This window comes from Cheilinus undulatus, linkage group 2 (genome assembly GCF_018320785.1).
Source record: "Cheilinus undulatus linkage group 2, ASM1832078v1, whole genome shotgun sequence".
Classification (NCBI taxonomy): domain Eukaryota; kingdom Metazoa; phylum Chordata; class Actinopteri; order Labriformes; family Labridae; genus Cheilinus; species Cheilinus undulatus.
Genome location: NC_054866.1, coordinates 3,742,379 through 3,761,988, shown reverse-complemented (window position 1 = coordinate 3,761,988; position 19,610 = coordinate 3,742,379). Strand labels below are relative to the sequence as shown.

The following is a 19,610-nucleotide window of genomic DNA, read 5'->3' as shown; positions in this document are numbered from 1 at the left end:
TACAACGCTTGGACCCAGAAGAAACTGCATTAAATCCCCTGCCAGGATCCCATCTACAGTTCTTCATAGGGATGTCAGACGCCTGGTGATCCTGCTCCAAGTTGAAGAACAGTGTGACCTTGGAAGCTGATTGTGACCTCCTTGGGTTCAGTAACCAGGAGGTCAGGTGGGAGGTGTTGAGACATTCTGATTTTATGTTTATGTCATGGTTAATTTATTTGGCAGTCATTTCTGTCTTTCCTGCTAAAGAGTGGCTGCAGGATCAAACCAGACTCAGTGCAGGTATAGAGGGGGAGGGGTAGAGCTGAGGTGATTAGAAGGCTCAGAATCAGGTGTGTCACCCTTTTGCCACACAGACACAGAGTGTGGTGGAATCACTGCATGGAGACCTCAGAGACGCCAGTGGTGAGGAAAACTTTAATTAAATCACACTAAACAATATAATAACTTTAATTTAGTGACTGAAAGGCTAAAATGATTTGTGTACTGGCAATTTAAGCCCTGCTATTTCAAATGTTAAACACTGGCACAGTGACACTGGTGATTTAAGGTCTGATTTATCTTAGGATTTTTCTTTAATTCTATTTCATTTTTTAAACTTATAAAGGCAATCTGAATGAGATTGCTCTGATCTGATTTGATCTGATTTGGTTTAAATATTGACCATTTATTTATTGATTGATTTGAAAATAGACCACTAAAACATTAACATCAAGTCAATATATTTTAATCATTAAAGTAGTTACAATAGTTCACATGTATGATTTTGAGTTAAATTTATGAAGTAGTTTAAATATTTAAGCATAAAGAATGAACTTGAATGAATTGGTCAAATAATTTAAGTTTAAAAATTGTTCAAGACTTATCGGGGCAAGATTAAAGTGATTGAAATAGTTTAAATAATTTAAATAATTAGGAAAGTCAATTGATATATTTGCAGTTGATCCTTTGTTTAAAATGTATTTAAAATGGACATTAATAAGGCAATTGATTTGAATCCTTTTAATGACAGCCTGATTCTTTATCTATTTTTTTTTTAGGTTATCAACCTGCTACTGCCACTGCTACTTCAACTGTTGTGACCAATAAATGGAGTAACATGAAGCAAGCTGAGTTGTGTCCAGCGTTCTCTGTTGATCTCCAGGCCTCAAGCGAGTAGGGGCAGGCAATGATACCAGGAAAAAGGGAAAATTAACTCGACAGTTAGCACGTCCAAGCTCAGCAAAATTAAGAGTAATGGTGCAGGGAATCCAAAATGTAATGTCCTCATATGAGGATGCTGGGATGTAAGAAGCTAGAGAGCTCTGGAACAAAGCAACTTCATGTGTGTGAAGAAGCTTTTCACAATAAAAGCTGCTGTGGCATCTTAGCTGTTTCAGTCAGCTCTGTAAAGAACAGGAGGCTGTAAACTTCAGCTTTGGACTTTACAATAATGGAAATTGAATTTGTTAAAAGTTTAAGGTTCCAGGAGTTGTTAAACAAAGCAGCCCATTTTAGAATTACCTTAAAGCTTGTAATGCTGAATAATTACTGTCCCAGCTCTGGTTAAATATGAATACATTTTAGGGTTTATGATTTTATTAAAGCAGATTTAACTTGATCTGTAAATTCCACATCCACAGATCTACCTTTAAAGATTGCATTGTTGTCTGTTTCTCCCACACTCATAATTCAGATCATCGCCATAGCAATTTGGCTCTCTCTCCTGTCACACACACGCACACACATGCACGAAGCCCTACCTTGAGGGTGTGTGATGCATGCAGTCTGGCCTGATAAATGGAAGTGTCGAGAAAGAGGAATGAGTTGGTGCCTTGACCTCCCTCCTGGCATGGGCATCCTTCTCCAGACTGCCTTATCACCAGACAAATGGTCACCATGGTACACATCACTCCCCAAAAATGTGCACTTCTGTAGAAACCTAGCAAGTATTGGAGTCATCAGCTTTAAAAAAAAATGTTTCGGATCATACACTGAGGACATACTGCTCATCACGTCTTAAAGAGGAAACTTCAGATAGACGCTCTTCATAGATCAGCTCTGACAGCTCGTCTCCTATGGATCCATACAAACAGCAGTGTGGTGAAATATTAGAGCATGTATGAAACTTTCTCCTGAAACTTTTGATATCCACATAACCAGGAGTTTTTAGTCAACTCTTGCTGACTAAAAGAGGGTCCTCCATGATTTTGCGGCATTCATTTTACCCTCAAGCCTTCCAGGGCCGGCTGCTGAGAAGCATCCCCACAGCATGATGCTGCCACCACCATGTTTCACAGTGGGGATGGTGTGTTTGTGGTGATGTCAGTGGTTTGTGTCTTGTCTGATGGCCAAAAAATGCATTTTGGTCTCATCAGACCAAAGAACTTTCTTTCACTTTACCATGGAGTCTCCAACATGCCTTTGGGTGAACTCTAGTCCAGATTTAATCTGGTTTTAATTTTAATTTTTGATTTAATTTGAGTTTAATCTTAGACTCTTATAAAACTTTGACTGGTGAAGAAGTTGCTGTATGCAGGGTTACTTTTGACAGCCATTTTTTTATTTTAGCCTCAGTCTTAGTCTTTGATGACAGGCCTTTCAGCTTCAGTCACATTTTAGTCATTTCTACCCTTTTTACTTTTAGTCTTGTTTTAGCCGACGACACGTCAAAAATATTGTAGTCTAGTTTTAGTCCAGAAAAAGTCCTCACATTTTAGTCTTTACTTTTAGTCCAAGCATTTATTTCTAGCCTGAATCCAGTACCAAATCATGGTAGTGTGTTCTCTGCACTTTACCAAACCTGGGGTCCCTGCTTTCTACAGCTGAGAGGCTGAAGAGCTACAGGTGCATTGGTTTTTGACAGATTTACCCACAGTGGAGCAATAGTCTAGTTTTAGTCATCTTGACAAAAACTTAACTTACCTTTTTGTCAGTTTTCGTCATCACAGATCTATTTTTGTTAGTCTTCGTCTAGTTTTGTCATGAAAAAAAGGCTGTTGATGAACATTTTTAGTCATAGTTTTTGTTGACGACAATAACAGTTGTTGTCTGCAGTGTCTTTCTCTTTGCCACTCTTCCATAAAGCTTTGACTGGTGAAGACTGGCTAACAGTTGTTGTCTGCAGAGTCTCTCCCATCTCAGCTGCTGAAGCTTGGAACTCCTTCAGAGTAGTCATAGGTGTCTTGGTGGACTCTCTCACTAGTCTCCTTGTTGCACAGTTACTCAGTTTGTGAGGACGGCCTGATCTAGGCAGATTTACACATCGATGGCTGAAATGTAAAACCTACCTGAAAAATTCAAAGTAAGTTCTAAAAAAAAAAAAAAAACTTGTTTTCTTGCAGAATGCTTATTGTTCAGGACACCCTATACAAAATACACTGGTTTTGGACTATATTACAATAATGTGTTAACAATACTCTGAGCAGCCTTGCTTATTCTAATTACCCAAAGTTAACCCGCAAGTCAGAAAATCCTGCAGATAGGAGGTTTTTTGACATTTGCCATATTCCTCCCATCTCATGATGATGGATTTAACTGAACTCTGGGGGATGTTCAGTGGCTTGGATTTTTTGTTTTCATCCCCTGACTTCTACTTTCCAAAAGCCTTTACTGTGAGTTGCTTGGAGTGTTCCTTTGTCTTCATGGTGAAATGGTATCCAGGAATACTGATTAACCATTGACTGGACATTCCAAACACAGGAGTCTTTATACTACAATCACTTGAGATACACTCAGGAGATCCCCTTTTCACTAATTGTGAGACTACTAGCTAAATTAGGTCCGAATATTTATGCAGTCACTTATTTAACCTTGCATATTTCATTCAGTTGACATTATTGAGTGGAAATCTATTTTCACCTTGACATTAAAGAGTGTTTGCTGTCATTTTATTTTGTCAAAAAAGCCACACTATAACAACCATGATAGGTGGACTCTGACCTGGGGACCGAGTGCAGTACATTTGCACTCAAGTGTTTTCTGATACAGTTCTGGGCCTGGGCCCCTAATGTGAAAGCACCCTTAGTGAGTAGTACAGAAATGAAGCACTGATATCTGTAATGAGATTCAGCCCAGTAAGTATTGGATGTCATGGTACTGGTACCATCTTGGGACTACATTTTGGTTCCCACCCCTACCTGTAAGATGAGTAACATCTACGTTACACCAAGAAAGTAAATTCATCAATATCTGATGTTCTGCTCTGTAAATGCACCAGAGATGGAGCTTCTTAAAGCTGTTGCTGTTTACTATTTTAATCTCTGACTGGCTGGTTATGCTTTGCATTGTGGGAAATAGGACATGAGGTAGACTGGACCGATGCAAATTAGTAAGACTGCAGATCTCACATGTTTTCCTTACTGCATCTCTCTACAATCATACAAGTGTGTTCTGCTCATATAGTCGGTGGCTTCATATACAGCATTAGTCAGAATGATCAGAGAGTCACATTTAAAATGTTCCCCACAGCCAAAATAAAACCTGGAAAGGTTCCTGTGCTCTTTTAAGGCCTTGATGCAAGGCATTATTACGTAACAAAAAAACCATTACATAAACATATTTCCTGTGATTCTGTTTATCCTGTTTATGAAATATAGACTGTCTGTCTGTCTGTCTACCTATCTATCTATCTATCTATCTATCTATCTATCTATCTATCTATCTATCTATCTATCTATCTATCTATCTAATGCCTGCCTGCCTGCCTGTCTGTTTCTCTATCTTCGTTTTGCAAGAGTGTACCTAAGATAAGAATTTAAGAAGTCTCATCAAATGTCACGCAAACAAGACAGTCTGACCTACATTCAGTTTTTTTATGTCTGCCAGTGTCTTTGAAGCTGCGTGTCTTCAGGTGAGTCAGCTGTTGTGGAGTCATTAGTTTGGATTTGCTTTGCATGACAAAAAAGGAGAAGCGAACAAGGTGCAGACACGCATCAGAGAATCACTGCCGCAGCACTCATCATCTGAAGAGAATGAAGTTCATGTGGATTATTCTGACGGTAAACTTGGTTTTTATTGGCTGTTTTTAAAGTAATGTACAGGGTTAGTATAAGAATAATTTACATTTTTAAACAAGAACTGAGTGTGATGAAGATGCATCAGAAAAATGTCCAATCACAGGGTTTGGATTTCAGCAAGGAAAGTGTTCTGGTCTGTATTCATTGTACATTCGTAGTCTAAGCTGATGCAGATTGGATGATTGATTGTAACCTGAAACACCAGATAGACCATTTAATATATCCATTGCATGGGCATATTACACATTTATCTGGGAAAGCTCCCATAAAAAAAAGGTGGGGGAAGGGCAGGACTTTTGAAAAAACTCTTGCAAGGTCATTGGAGGAACATTCTGTCTGTCACATTCATGACGGGCCAATCAGAGCCACATGACAAAATGACATTCTGCATATGCGCTACTCTTGAGCCAACAGGCTAGTGCTGCCGTCGATTGTTAATGGCAGAGTTTCTCGCTGAATAAAAATGATGCCAAGGCCAATCAGGAGATGTGCACGAATGTTTTTTTCAGTAAAGACAAGCTTTCAGTGTGACTCTTAAACAGAAATATGGTCCAGTTCCGATTAAATTACCACTTTCCTCCTGCTACATCCAAGCTAACAGCTACCTCAGCAGCAGCCACAGGATACCTGCAGACCCCACCTGCAACGATCACAAACCCATCCCGAAGCAGACCGGGAGAAGAAGGAGAACTGATCCTGGTTGGCAAAACACGCTGAACTGCCTCCTTGGCTGGTTAAAACATGATAAACTGCCCACTTGGGTGGCAAAAAGGCGTGTTTAAGTACCCTCCTCATTTGCAAAACACTAAACTCCAGAAGACCATTAGGACCAAGAAATACAATGAAACATTACTGTTGCAATGACTTTTATGTTGGGCCCTTTTTTGATCTATATTGTTGGATTATTTGGTGCTAATATGGTGTTAAAATGCGCTAGAATACTGGAAATGGTATCTCCTTCATTGAAAATGTTCTGGGGGAAGACCCCCTGCTACAGTGGCAGTAACAAAGTACAAATACTTTGTTACTGTACTTAACCCTCTGAGCCCTAAGCTGTTTTTCAACCATGGTGTCTCACAGCAGTTCCTGTCTGCAGTGACTCTGAGGGCCAAATCACAGCCTCTCTGTGTCTTTTTCTCTCTATTATGAGTCATTCAGGCTCTCTTCTTCAGTTTCTAAGTGTTTGCACATTTACTGTTTGACAATGTACAATGCAAAGATGGAACAGTCTGCCATTAGTTGTAGCAGCCCAGTCACAATGCATTCTGGGAAACAAACTGAAAATATGGCAGGCGGCATTAGCCTCTATCTGCAAGATCAAAAAATGGATTGAAAATGGATAACAGGACGTCCCATACTTTGAGATAAATATGTTTCTCCCTAGTGGGAAGCCTATTGTCTTGAATATTGATGGTCGTTCTCTGCAATCACTTGAAGACTCTTCACTGATCTTGGATCAGATCATCTGGCACAACAAGTATCCCATCGTGCACCGATCACATAAGTCAGATGGCACCTGTCAATAAATCACAGCCGTCAGAGACACAGACAGCATTAAAGCCACAAGTCCCACTGAGATATGTTTAGCATGGTTTGGTTCAAGAAGAGTTAAAAACACAGACGCATTTGCATAAAAGAGACAGCTTTACAGCTACAAGAAGGAACGGGGAGCATCAAAGATGTAGCTTAAGCTGGCCACTGACTTCTTGGCTTTCTGCACTTTGTGTCGTCAGGAGTTTTCTTCAGTCCACAAGGGTGAGATAACCCTGCACAGCTCCAGGGGTACAAAAGAAGGTTCCAGCAACATCGGTGCAATTTTTGTGACACTGACAACACCAGAAGATTTAATAGCAACTACAGCAGGAGAGGAGCATCATATGCTCTACATACACCTGGTGCAAGCGCAGCACGTAACTTTATGTGCAGACTGTGACTCATCATGTCAGGACTTTCTCCAGTGTGTAAAAGACTAAAGACTCCTCGATGCTCTTAAAAGTGACTGGAAATATCCATGAAAGAGAGGACTAGGTGAGTCATGCTCTCTTTTGGATTTAAGTTTTTTTTTATTACTATAAGGCTCCAAGGTTTGGTTTATCTCACCGTTTATTTTAAGGTTTACTTAAGCTGTTCTCAAAAGTGGAGTTCAGGGACTGTCAGAGGCCAAAAAGGGGCTTACAGGGGGTCCCAAGTTAGGAACCATCTTTAAATTACAAAATGTAAACATATTCTTATGGTTTTACTCATTCTCTATTAGGCATGTAACAATATAAAAATCTGATACTACAATAATACATCAGTAACAAGTCCAAGGTACAGTATTTATAACAAAAATTTAAAAATAAATACATAAATAAATAAATAAAAAAATAATATAAAATAAAAATCAACAGATGAAAACTTCAAAAAAGTGACGTCTGCGTTTATTCAACAATTGCACTTTAAGTATTACATGTGCAAAAAAGTTCCGTAGGTGTGCATTAGGCTTGGAAATATAAACTTCTACTTCCGCTCTAACGTGTTTCCTTTCTCCCTTCTGACCTTTCCTCACACAGACAGCAGCGTCAGTCAGCAGAGCAGTGGACGAGCAGTCACCAGTTTTACTATTAGCAGTAAAATATGCTCTATAAACTTCTGTTGTTACTCATGTCCTCATAAAGACCGTTTACTCCTGAGACAGCCATACAGCACACATGAAATACGAGGTTTTTATCCCCACACAAACACACAAACCAATCCATTCACTTATAGACGTTTACAAAGTCCTCAGTATCTATGCCCTTCTGCAGCGTTCATACAGAGTCATGTAAACAGTAAATTTTCTAACTAAAACCATCATGCACACACAAACATATCAGTGTTCAGATCACAACATGGGCTAACAGACCAATAATTCATTTTAAGTGAGGCCAGTAAATATCTGCTGTTACAGGAGACAATGACAAATTTTGTGCTGTCACATAAGGTCAAAGTTCACCCACTTTCTCTGCGATGATGACATTTAGCTCTTGCGCTAACGGTGTTAAACTAATACTGGGCTGCAGCTAATGATCATTTTTACTGACAATAAATCCATTGGGATGGCAGAAGCTCGGTCTGCAGAGGACATGGGTGGGGAGCCAGAGGCTCGCCGGTTCACACTCAGACTGAGGAAGCAGACGGGACTAGTTGCCTCCTCTGCCTAAGTGGCTTTGAGCAAGTACCTCTTTATGAATGCACACCTTTAGGTCCTGTTTGAGCCTTTAAACTCTGACCACTTTATTAGGTATACCTCTGAAGCTGCTCATTAATGCAATTAGCTAATCACAATGGCAGCAAACAGCAAACAATGCATTTAGGCATGCTGATGTGGTCAAGATGAAGGGCTGAAGATCTAACCGAAACTTGACATGTCTGGACTGCAGAATTAAAGTGGGATAAAAATAACTCAAATAGGTCAAAAAAAAAAAAAAAAAATGGTGGAAAGATGGTGAAATGGGATTTTGAAAGTAGTAGAAATGGGTTTGAAGTGGCAAAATTAAATAAAAGTGGCAAAAGAGGCAAAAACAACGAGCATATAAAGTGGTGAAAAGTGTTGAAATGGGTGGAAAATTTGGTGAAATGGCATGAAGAATTGGTTTTAACTAGCAAAAGTGACTTAACTGAGGCAGAAGAACAGGCAAAATATTGGCAGAAATGGTTAAACTGCAAAAATGGCCTAAACAAATAGTGAAATGTGGTTAAATGAGCTTGAATGGGCATAAAAGTGGTAAAAAGAGGCAATAACAGGCAAAAGGTGGCAAGAATTGGTTTAGAAGTGGCTAAAACAGGCAGAAAAGTAAAAACAAGTGTTAGAAAGGGTTTGAAATTGACAAAAATGGCAAGAAAAACAAATTGAAAATTGTCAGAATTGTTGGGAAAAAGTGATGAAAACAGGTTGAAAGTTAGCAAAATTTGCGTAAAGTGGCAGATGTTTAATAGTAGTTAGTTTTTTTAAGGCATCTTAAGGCCCCATCTCAGTGTCTCTTGATCCCCAAGGGAGTCCCGGCCTCCACATTGAGAACCACTGGTTGTAGGGAAATTAACAATAATTAAAAAAAAAAAAAAAGATCCCCTAAATAACACGACATAATTTTTTCTGTATGTTTTTTTTTTTACTTTAAAAATATTTTTGGGCCCAGATGGGACACAGTGGAGGGCCTGGTGTGACCCCCGGGCCACCAGCTGCTTTAGAGCAAGGCTAATTCCTGCCTGCTGCCACTTCTCCACAAGTTTTTTAAGACATATTTTGGGCTTTTGTGCCTTTATTCAGAGGACAGTAACCTTGCAAAGCAGATGGATTCGCCCATTTCTGTGTTTCTCGCTGGCGAATCCATCTTGCAAAGCTCCTGTCTGAACAGATTGGGCCCTGTAAGACAGTGACAGGACCAATCAGAAGTAAGAGGCAGTACTTTTGGGTGTGTCGTAATCGTGACATAAGCAAGTAGCAACAAGAGGCCGATGCAATTATGGTGGAGGACATTAGCGTGGATGCGGCTAAAGCACCAGTTTTATCAGAACGACATTTTTTATTAAAAGAAGAACAAAGAAAAGCACTGAGTTTTTGGGTTTTTATGTTTTGTTTTGTTTTTTTAAAAACAAAAGTCGTGTACACTGAAAAAATGTTTTGTTGATCCTACTTAATTTTATGCAGTTTAGCAGTTGCACACAAAATGTTTGTCTACATCTCGATATAATTCATTGTTGACTGAACTTGATGTTTTTAAGTAATCTCAGATGAATAATACAGGTAAGTTTAATTTAATAATTTTGTGTAGTAGGTGCTAAAAAAATTTTAAGAAAAGTCAACTAAATCTAGGTTAGACAGACTCAAATGAATGGAGTAAAGTTAACTAAATTTTATTAATTTTAGTAGCTGCACAAAATAAATGTGCAGAGATTGTTTATTAAGTTGACCACACTTATTATTTTCAAGTAATTATAAATTAGAGGTATATTTGCTCTAATTAAGTACACAGTAAACAAGATGAGTACATCATAGGTAACTGCTTACCCTGAAACATCACGTAGTACTCACTGATAAAGTTTATCATTATATCATTATATCATTATATCATTTTATCATTATACCTAAAGTGGACTAACTTCTGCAGTCATTTGCAGTAATGACTGTTAGTCATCCATTGAATCAGCAGGTAAAGTTTCACCAATGCCAATGTATTACCCATCATTCATTGTCATTAATAGCTGAAACATAGCCCCATGTAGGCGGGACGTCTTTCATTGAGACAGCAACTTCACTCATGGTGCATTTTAGTAGATTATTTTATTTAACCTTTATTTAACCAGGTGAAAACCTCATTGAGATTAAAACTCTCTTTTTCAAGAGTGTCCTGGCCAAGACAGCAGAAGAAAACTGAATGCATAAAGGTTAAGTGCCAAAAGGCATTCTGGGAAAACTGCAGATTTGTCATGCACATGTTCAGACAGGGCAGTATGTGGTCCTCATTTGAACACAATATTTTTATGTTCCTGGTACACAATTAAAATCAACTAGCCTCAACACGTTTTTAAAATTAAAATCACTTTAGTTTAACACTATTTTTTTTTTTTTTACATTATTTTAACACATTTCAAACCAACTTATTTGAACACAGTTTTATTACTTTTGCACAATTAAATTCAACTTATTTGAAATGGAAACAGCACATTTTGAAATGAGTCAAAAAATATAAGAAGGATTGTGTAAGGATGGCCTAGTTGGTTCGGCTCAAAAAGGATTCAAAGGTTCCAAAAAATGCAGTCCAGGTGAATTTATTTACAGTGAAAAATGTGCAGTGGTATTTACAGTGCAGGCCTGGAGAAAAATAACAATAAAAACTTGCAAAAGAGGAAAAAATGTGAAAACAAAAGAAGACTGAGCTCTATATAATGCTGTGTTGCAGCTCTGCACACACTTTGGGCTCTCACAACCTAACAGCTCTGACACCGACCACCAACAACCTCACAAGGCCTCCAGCCTCCTCTTATATAGGAGTGAAGGGAAGGTACCAATGTCAAAGGACTACGTTGAAATCAATGAACTCTACTAAACACAGTAAATGACTGCAAAATGAATAAACATTTAACAAATAAATTCATATTATCCTACACAATATCAAAGGTAAGCCACATGTTCACATTTAATTTAAAACAAGACTTTTCCTTCTGTTTGCCATAAAAACTCCCCTCCAACTCTACCACACTTGGTCCCTTCTACCCAGCACACCTCTATTTAAGCCAATGGCGGGCTTCTATTCTGTTTGCCACTTCCTGGTTTCAGAAGCTAGGCACAAGAAGGCACAGAATCAGTTTCAAATGTTTTAGTTTGTCAGACAGAGCTTTTTAAACTGAGTAACTGTTTGCTAGCAATGCTATGCTAACATGGCACAGGCCTCTCAGCTGGCCTGATGTGTTAAAAGAAAGGCTGTGTTACATTAATGCATGCATGCTTTACTCAGTTTAGAGGGCACGGGGTAGCACCGTGACAGATTGAATTACACATTTAGATCAGTGAAACAAACTAAACATATATGTTACAAATACTAAGGGTCAAAATCTGTTTTTCCAGTGTACTGACATGCCTATAGTCGCCATGGTTTGGTTATCGAGTTCTCTATGGAGTTTACTCCTCGGTAGCGGCTACATCATGTGTTTTGTTGCTCTGATTGGCCCATAAAGAGGTGACAGACAGAACGTTCATCCAATCACCCTTCGACTGTTTTTTCAAAGGCTCTGACCTTTCCCAAACAACGTCTCTGGGAGGTTTTCGTGTCAGGTTAGAGGACAGTGGATAGAGTCTGCAATGGAGATGAGGCCATCTGCGCCGCTCTCCATGTTTTTGTTTTTTTGGTTTGTTTTTTACTTTTTTTGCTTGAGTATTTCACCACTTTTCGGACATAGAAGTAGCTCAAGAATTATGAATGTTTTTGCTGTTTTTACTTTGAAAGCTTGGCATAGTGGTAAACAGGTCAAAAAATAACATTTTTGGTAGTTTGGCTGTACAGAAATCACTACTTGCCCCCCTAGGGGAGTTCTCTGTTGCTGTGTGACGTCATCTGCTGTTGTCCAGATGGATGCGAGATATGCTGGGCATTTGTGAAACATTCTGGCTGGCTCGTCAGGTCAGCCGCTCACTGGATGTGTTTCATCTTTTTTCTGACCATTGAACCCTAGAGATGATTGGAATAGTTTAAAATACCAGATCAGCTGTTTACCAGCCTGTCTAGCTCCAACATCCATGGCATGTTCAATAAACCAGCTTTGTTCCACATTCTGATGCTCAGTTTGACTCGTCTCTACGCCTTAGTTCATTGGTTGCTGCCATGTGTCGTCTACATATTTGATCAAATTATGAGTTGGCCTTTTCTAAGTTTTGAAAGGAAGAAAAAGTACCTGTTTTAAGATTCATAACCTCAGTTTTTTTCTGGAAATTCTCTGACTGGTCTGTTCAGTTACCTAAAATTTATTTTGAGAGAGAAACAAAGGAGCAACAGTGGAATAAAACTTGTGCAAATTTTCTGACCTGAGATCAGATGTCAGGAGGATTCTCCCTCTGAATAATTTCAAACCTTTTCCAGCATCAAAAGAAATACTTCTGACACCGTCAACCACCAGAAACTTGGCAGTTGATCTAGTTTTTCTGGGCTCAAATATTCATCCAAGAAGAAATTTAAGATTTGACAACACAGTCTTATGTCAGCATTAGCTGTTGGGGAAATAATCACTTAGTTTGGGTTCCTAAATCGTCCTCTGGATTTGGCTAAGTGAGGAATTTTGATGGTTTTTGGCAAATCTAGAGAGCTGGCTGAGTTACTTTGGCATTGATATGGAAAGTGTTCAAGCATTTCAACAGCAGCTAAACATGGAGATTATGTGCCAGCCTGTTAGTTCCTGGATTCAGATGTGTTCAATTCTAACTGATGAGAAATTAAAGAGGATATTAAAAACAAACTGATACGTTTGATCTATAATACACAGAGTTAAAGATCTGTCATTGCCAACAATGGTTGCAGCATCGTCCCACCTTTGTGTTGCCTGAGATGAAAGCGGCGGGAGGAGAGCAGGAAGAAAGGAGGCGAAGAGCGGAAATGTTCTGCCTTGTCACGGATGATGTAATTCACACTCAGCCAGGCAACCCTGCGCTCTGAGAGCAATCCGTCAAATAGCAACAACAAAAAACTCACATGTATGCACTAATGCACCAACATCGCCGTAAGGATGAGACGTAATTTTATTTGAAGATTCACATCAGAAAGAGTCTAAATAAATCCAAAAAAAGATGTTCCAATCTATTACTCAGACTGGAAGAAGAGAGGCCACGTGGGCATTAGAGTGCACACAGAGAAATACAGAAATACACCGCACATACAGGGACACGCTCACACTGGGGATGACAGCGTGGCCCCAGAGCTGTCATGGGAGAGCGGGCTGTCATTTGGAGAGGTGAGCCAAGGGACTGGGGGAACAGAGAGAAAAAGGTGAGTGGCATGCAGGGTAAAGAGCAAGAAATAAAAACAAGTGATTGAAATAAAATAGGTCTTTTAAATGCAGTGAAACTAAAGGTACAGAAGAGTCCAGGGGAAAATGGAGGTTGGCAAACCACCATCACTGCCGTGGCATCTCGCCAGGCCAGGGCGACCAACCATCATATCGTGATACATTTTAGCTGAATGGCAGAATATAAAATCTTCTGAAAATGGTTTACACCACAAAAACATGAATTTTAACAGGGATCTGGCGAAAGAAAATAGTGACTTCTCCTTCCAGGAGCGAGTCTTTGCCCCAAGTGGAGGAGTTCAAGTATCTCAGGGCCTTGTTCACTAGTGAGTGAAGAATGGAGTGAGAGATCGAAAGGCGGATCGGTGCAGCATCGGCAGTGATGCGGTCTCTGCATCGGTCTGTCGTGGTGAGAAAGAGCTGAGTCGAAAGGCAATGCTCTCAATTTACCTGTCAATCTACATTCCTACTCTCACCTTTGGTCATGAGCTATGGGTGGTGACCGAAAGAACAAGATCACGGATACAGGCAGGAGATGAGTTTCCTCAGCAGGGTGTCCGGGCTCTTCCTTCAAGATAGGGTGAGAAGCTCAGGAGGGGGACTCGGAGTAGAGCTGGTGCTCCTCTGATTTGAGAGCTGCCAGATGAGGTGGCGCTGGCATCTGGTCTGGATGTGTCCTGGACGCCTCCCTGGTGAGGTGTTCCAGGCAGGTCCCACTGGGAGGAAGCCCCGGGGAAGACCCAGGACACCCTGGAGAGACTGTGTCTCTCGGCTGGCCTGGGAACACCTTGGGATCCCCTGGGAAGAGCTGGATGAGGTGGCTGGGGAGTGGGGTGGACAAGTCGTGACCTGCACATTCACCACGCTATGAAATAATAACGTATAATTATGTAACATTGAGACGCATGAAGCAAATACTCAGAACTATTTCTTGAGTAAACCACTGGGCGGAGTGACACAGTGCAGCAGCCATGTCTGGAGTGTAGTTCCGGCTTTGCATTTAGTTTTAAAACATCTTCGTCTCATAATGTTCCATGATTATTTCATAGCGTGGTGAATGTGCAGGTCACAACTTGTCCACGAAAGCGTTTTGGAGTTGTTGGATTGTGTATTTGACGAGTTTGATGAGGGAAAGCCGGAATACCGTCTGCTTACATTGAGTTGGCACAGCAGGTCCGAACTCGGCAGCAGCCGATCTAAAAATAGCTTGCATCGACAACTGAAGGTAACAAACCTATTACTAAGACTATAGGAATTATGGCAATGGACGAATTTGCCAAAATGTTGAAGTATCCCTTTAAGAGACAATGTGAATGGTGTAAAGTTAGTACTTCAAAGCTCTAAATGGACCTCTAAGCTGCAATTATAATCAGGAATTTGGAGCATGCATTGAATATGGTCCCTAGACTTAACAAAAAAGTGATTTCTACCACAGTTAAGCAGAGTTACCTGGCATTGAGGCGATCAGCATCACAGTCCTGCAGACCTCCTGGTGTCTGGCGTCATTAGTGGTATGGGTAGTGGACAGTATCACTTAGAGGTGATGGCTACTGTCCACAAAAACTTGATCAGGGCATCACTAACAATAAAGTAATGAGGTTGGCTTGACTGACCCTAGTTTAGAGAGATCAGAAAAAGAAAAAGCAGGAGTGGGAAGTTGGGAGAGAAAGCCCAGTTTTAAAGTAGAAAGGGAAGTCTCAACATGACATCCCCACTGATGGTCTGTGTCTACTTCATAATTGTCTATTCAGTTTGATGTATTAGAATACCGCTGTGTCAAAAAAGTTCTGTATTGAAATCCTGAGCAGTGTGGAATAAAAATCTATTCACAGACTAACACCAGCAGTAAAACATTCTGGACTTTCTTCACAAAAAAGTATTCAAAATCAATATGCTGCTTTAAAAAAAAAAAAAAAAAAACAGGATCCTTCCACTGCAGCTACACTATTTGGACAAAAATATTTGGCCACACCTGTTATTTGAACTCAGGATGCCACTTTTGCATTAAGATGGTTTATGAATTTTGATCCCTGCTGGATATTCCACAGTGAAAGCATTTAGGAACAACAGACCATGTAAAAAACACAGCGCTGGGTCAATGACTGCTATAAAGCTCATGGTGTGTAAAAGTCAACAGCGCTCTGCTGATTTCATAGCTGAAGAGTTCAGAACGTCCACTGGCATTAATGTAAGCACATAAACTGTGCAGCAGGAGATTTATGAAATAGGTCTCCATGGCTGAGCAGCAACAGGCAAGCCTCACATTAACAAGTCCAAAGGTCCAGCGTCAGATGGAGTCCAGTGAAGGCCAGCCTTAATGCTTCAGCATACCAAGACATTCTGGACAATGCCAACTTTGTGGCAACAGTTTGGGGACGACCCCTTTCTAGTCCAACATGACTGAGCCCCAGTTCACAATGCAGGTAGGAGCAACTTTGTATAACACATGGCTTGATGAGTTTGGTTTGGGGGGGCATGAGGCTTTGTCTGCTCTGAGGCTGCCAAAATTAGAAAATATTGACTAAAACCATGATAAAGCAGTTATTAAGTTGTTTACACAAAGCTCTTTTGATTAGAAACGCATGCATACGTCTTTTAGTAGGGTTTAATCAGTGAAACAATTCAAATCTTTGTGGATTTTTGACGATAGTGTGTCAATTTTCTCCAATACCTCTTACCAATATCTCTTTGGTCCTGGGGGAGCTCCACCTTTCTTAGGTACAGGTAGGGGGGCTCCAAGGAAAAATAGTTGGGAAACACTGGTTTAAAAGAATGCCTAAGGATGCCAAATTTTACAGATTTGTCTGTTGTCTCCAGACAAATCATGATTCAAAGCCTAGTTTGGTATGAATATGATAAATCTTTATGGAAAAATAAACACTATTGTATTCAGGAAAAAAAAAAAAAAAAAAAAAAAAAAACCTGGAATTAGTCATTCTCGTACCTCTTAAGCCCCAGGGGGACCAAATTTGGTCCTGCTTGCCTTGATCCAAACAAACTTGCTCTGTGCACTTTATTTCTGCACAGAAATAGTCATGTCACACATTAAACAGAAGAAGCTCAGCTACAAACAATTCTTAACTACATTACCAGTTTCCACAGTTTCTTTTAGTTTTCTGCACTTTATTTTGTGTTGTTTTTTTGTGCCATTGAAAATAAATCTACTCCTCTTGGTGTTGAACTCCGGTACCTTTGTAAGACTTCTTTTGAAAGGGGACTATACGGAGGTCTGGGTGATGGGGGGTGGGGGGGGGGATTCCATGATGCAGTGACCATCAACAATGGCATATGAGTAAAAAAAAAGTTTGATACATGACATTATTCAAATGGCAGAGATAGTGCCAAATTGTGCCAAATTGTGCCCAAATGGCACAGGAGGGGATTTTGCCTGGATATTTTTTTTTTTTAACTAAAATCTGTCTTATTTTGTCCTAATAACCCTCTAGTGGCATGAAAGTTGAAAGAGGTAATGTCAAGATTTGGTGCTTTGGCCTACTGGAGGTTTTTGGACTTCAACTGCATTATTCCTATGGGATAAACATGCTAAAACTGCAAAAAAAAAAAAAAAAAAAAATTATATAGATATATATATAGGCGAACATGAAATTTTTCATTTGCCAACTTGATTCTCTCTGATCCAGTAACATACATACACACATTTACACTTCTGAACAAATTTCATGAGTGCCCTCTCCATTAATGTACCTTGATTATTCAAATAGAACTTGTAGTTAGAGAGTTTTACTCATTTAAAGATGGACTGTAAATTTCAAGCAGTAGCCTAATAAAAGAGGCTAGGGCTTTACAGGTTAAGAGATAAATCATGCAAACAAAACTAATAAACTTATTTTTTTCTCCTTACGGTTATTTTTTGTCATTAATAAGTGGTATATTTCATTTTCTATGATCAGAACTCTTAATATAAACTCTTAAATATAAAACAAGTAGAGACATGCTGCCAGGCTAAGCCCATGACTTCCTGTTTTGAATTGAGGACTCTGTTCAACAAACATGGAGTTCTATAAAGTGCCATCCATCCTCCATCTTCTTCCGCTTATCCGAGATCGGGTCGTGGGGGCAGCAGCCTAAGCTGAGACCCAGACTTCCCTTTCCCTAACCACTTCGTCCAGCTCTTCCATAGTCTCTCCAGCATGTCCTCGGTCTTCCCCGGGGTCTCCTCCCAGTGGGACTTGCCTGGAACGCCTCACCCGGGAGGGTTCCAGGAGGCATCCGGACCAGATGCCAGAGCCACCTCATCTGGCTCCTCTCAATGCCGAGGAGCAGCGGCTCTACCTCAAGTCTCTCCCGAATGGCCGAGCTTCTCACCCTATCTCTAAGGGAGAGCCCAGACACCCTGCTGAGGAAACTCATTTCAGCTGCCTGTATCCGTGATCTTGTTCTTTCGGTCACAACCCACAGCTCATGACCATAGGTGAGGGTGGGAACGGAGATCGACCGGTAAATCGAGAGCTTCGCCTTTTGACTCAGCTCTTTCTTCACAACAACGGACCGGTGCAGAGACCGCATCACTGCAGACACCGCACCGATCCACCTTTTGATCTCTCACTCCATTCTTCCCTCACTAGTGAACAAGACCCTGAGATACTTGAACTCCTCCACTTGGGGCAGGGTCTCATTCCCAATCCAGAGAGGGCATTCCACCTTTTTCCAACTGAGGACCATGACCTTGGATTTGGAGGTGCTGATTCTCATCCCAGCCGCTTCACTCTCGGTTGAGAACCGTTCGAGTGAGAGCTTAAGGTCACGGCCTGATGAAACCAACAGAACCACATCATCCGCAAAAAGCAGAGACCCAATCCTGAGGCTACCAAACTTGATGCCCACAACGCCCTGGCTGCGCCTAGAAATTCTGTCCATGAAAGTTATGAACAGAACCAGTGATAAAGGGCACCCCTGGTGGAGTCCAACCCGCACCAGAAACGAGTCCGACTTACTTCCAGCAATGCGGACCAAGCTCTGGCACCGGCCGTACAGGGACCGAACCGCCTTTATCAGGGGGTCTGGTACCCCATATTCCCGGAGCACCCCCCCCAGGATTCCCTGAGGGACACGGTCGAATGCCTTCTACAGGTCTACAAAACACATGTAGACTGGTTGGGCAAACTCCCATGCACCCTCTAGGACCCTGCCGAGAGTGTAGAGCTGGTCCACTGTTCCACGACCAGGACAAAAACCACATTGCTCCTCCTGGATCTGAGGATCGACTATCTGAGGGACCCTCCTCTCCAGGATCCCTGAATAGACCTTACTGGGGAGGCTGAAAAGTGTGATCCCCTATAATTGGAACACACCCTCCGGTCCCCCTTCTTAAAGAGGGGAACCACCACCCCAGTCTGCCAGTCCAGGGGCACTGTCCCTGATGTCCACGCGATGTTGCAAAGGTGTGTCAACCAAGACAGCCCTACAACATCCAGAGCCTTGAGGAACTCAGGGCGGATCTCATCCACCCCCGGGGCCCTGCCACCAAGGAGCTTTTTGACCACCTCGGTGACCTCAGTCCCAGAGATAGAAGAGCCCACACCCGAGTCCCCAGGCTCTGCTTCTCCATCGGAAGGCGTGTCGATGGGATTGAGAAGGTCTTCTAAGTATTCCTTCCACCGACCCATCACGTCCCAAGTTGAGGTCAACAGCACGCTATCTCCACCGTACAAGGTGTTGACAGCATACTGCTTCCTCCTCCTAAGACGCTGGACGGTGGTCCAGAATCTTCTTGAAGTCGTACGGAAATCATTCCCCATGGCCTCCCCGAACTCCTCCCACGTCTGGGTTTTTGCCTTGGCAACCTCTGAAGCCGCAAACCACTTGGCCTGCCGGTACCTGTCAGCTGCCTCAGGAGTCCCGCAAGCCAAAAAGGCCCGATAGGACTCCTTCTTCATGCTTGATGGCATCCCTCACTGCTGGTGTCCACCAGCGGGCTCGGGGTTGCCACCACGACAGGCACCGACCACCTTACAGCCGCAGCTCCTATCAGCCACCTCGACAATAGAGCTTCGGAACACAGCCCACTCGGACTCAATGTCCCCCGCCTCTCCCGAAACTTGGTTGAAGCTCTGTCGGAGGTGAGAGTTGAAGCACCTT

At 41.4% G+C, this 19,610-nt stretch overlaps 1 long non-coding RNA gene across 1 annotated transcript; it reads left to right on the top strand.

The window, feature by feature from the left end:
• Positions 1 to 370: 370 nt before the first annotated feature.
• Positions 371 to 1,108, top strand: LOC121516103. Its single transcript, XR_005992445.1, has 2 exons — positions 371 to 405; positions 1,041 to 1,108. It is a non-coding gene; the product is annotated as an uncharacterized LOC121516103 (long non-coding RNA).
• Positions 1,109 to 19,610: the final 18,502 nt, after the last annotated feature.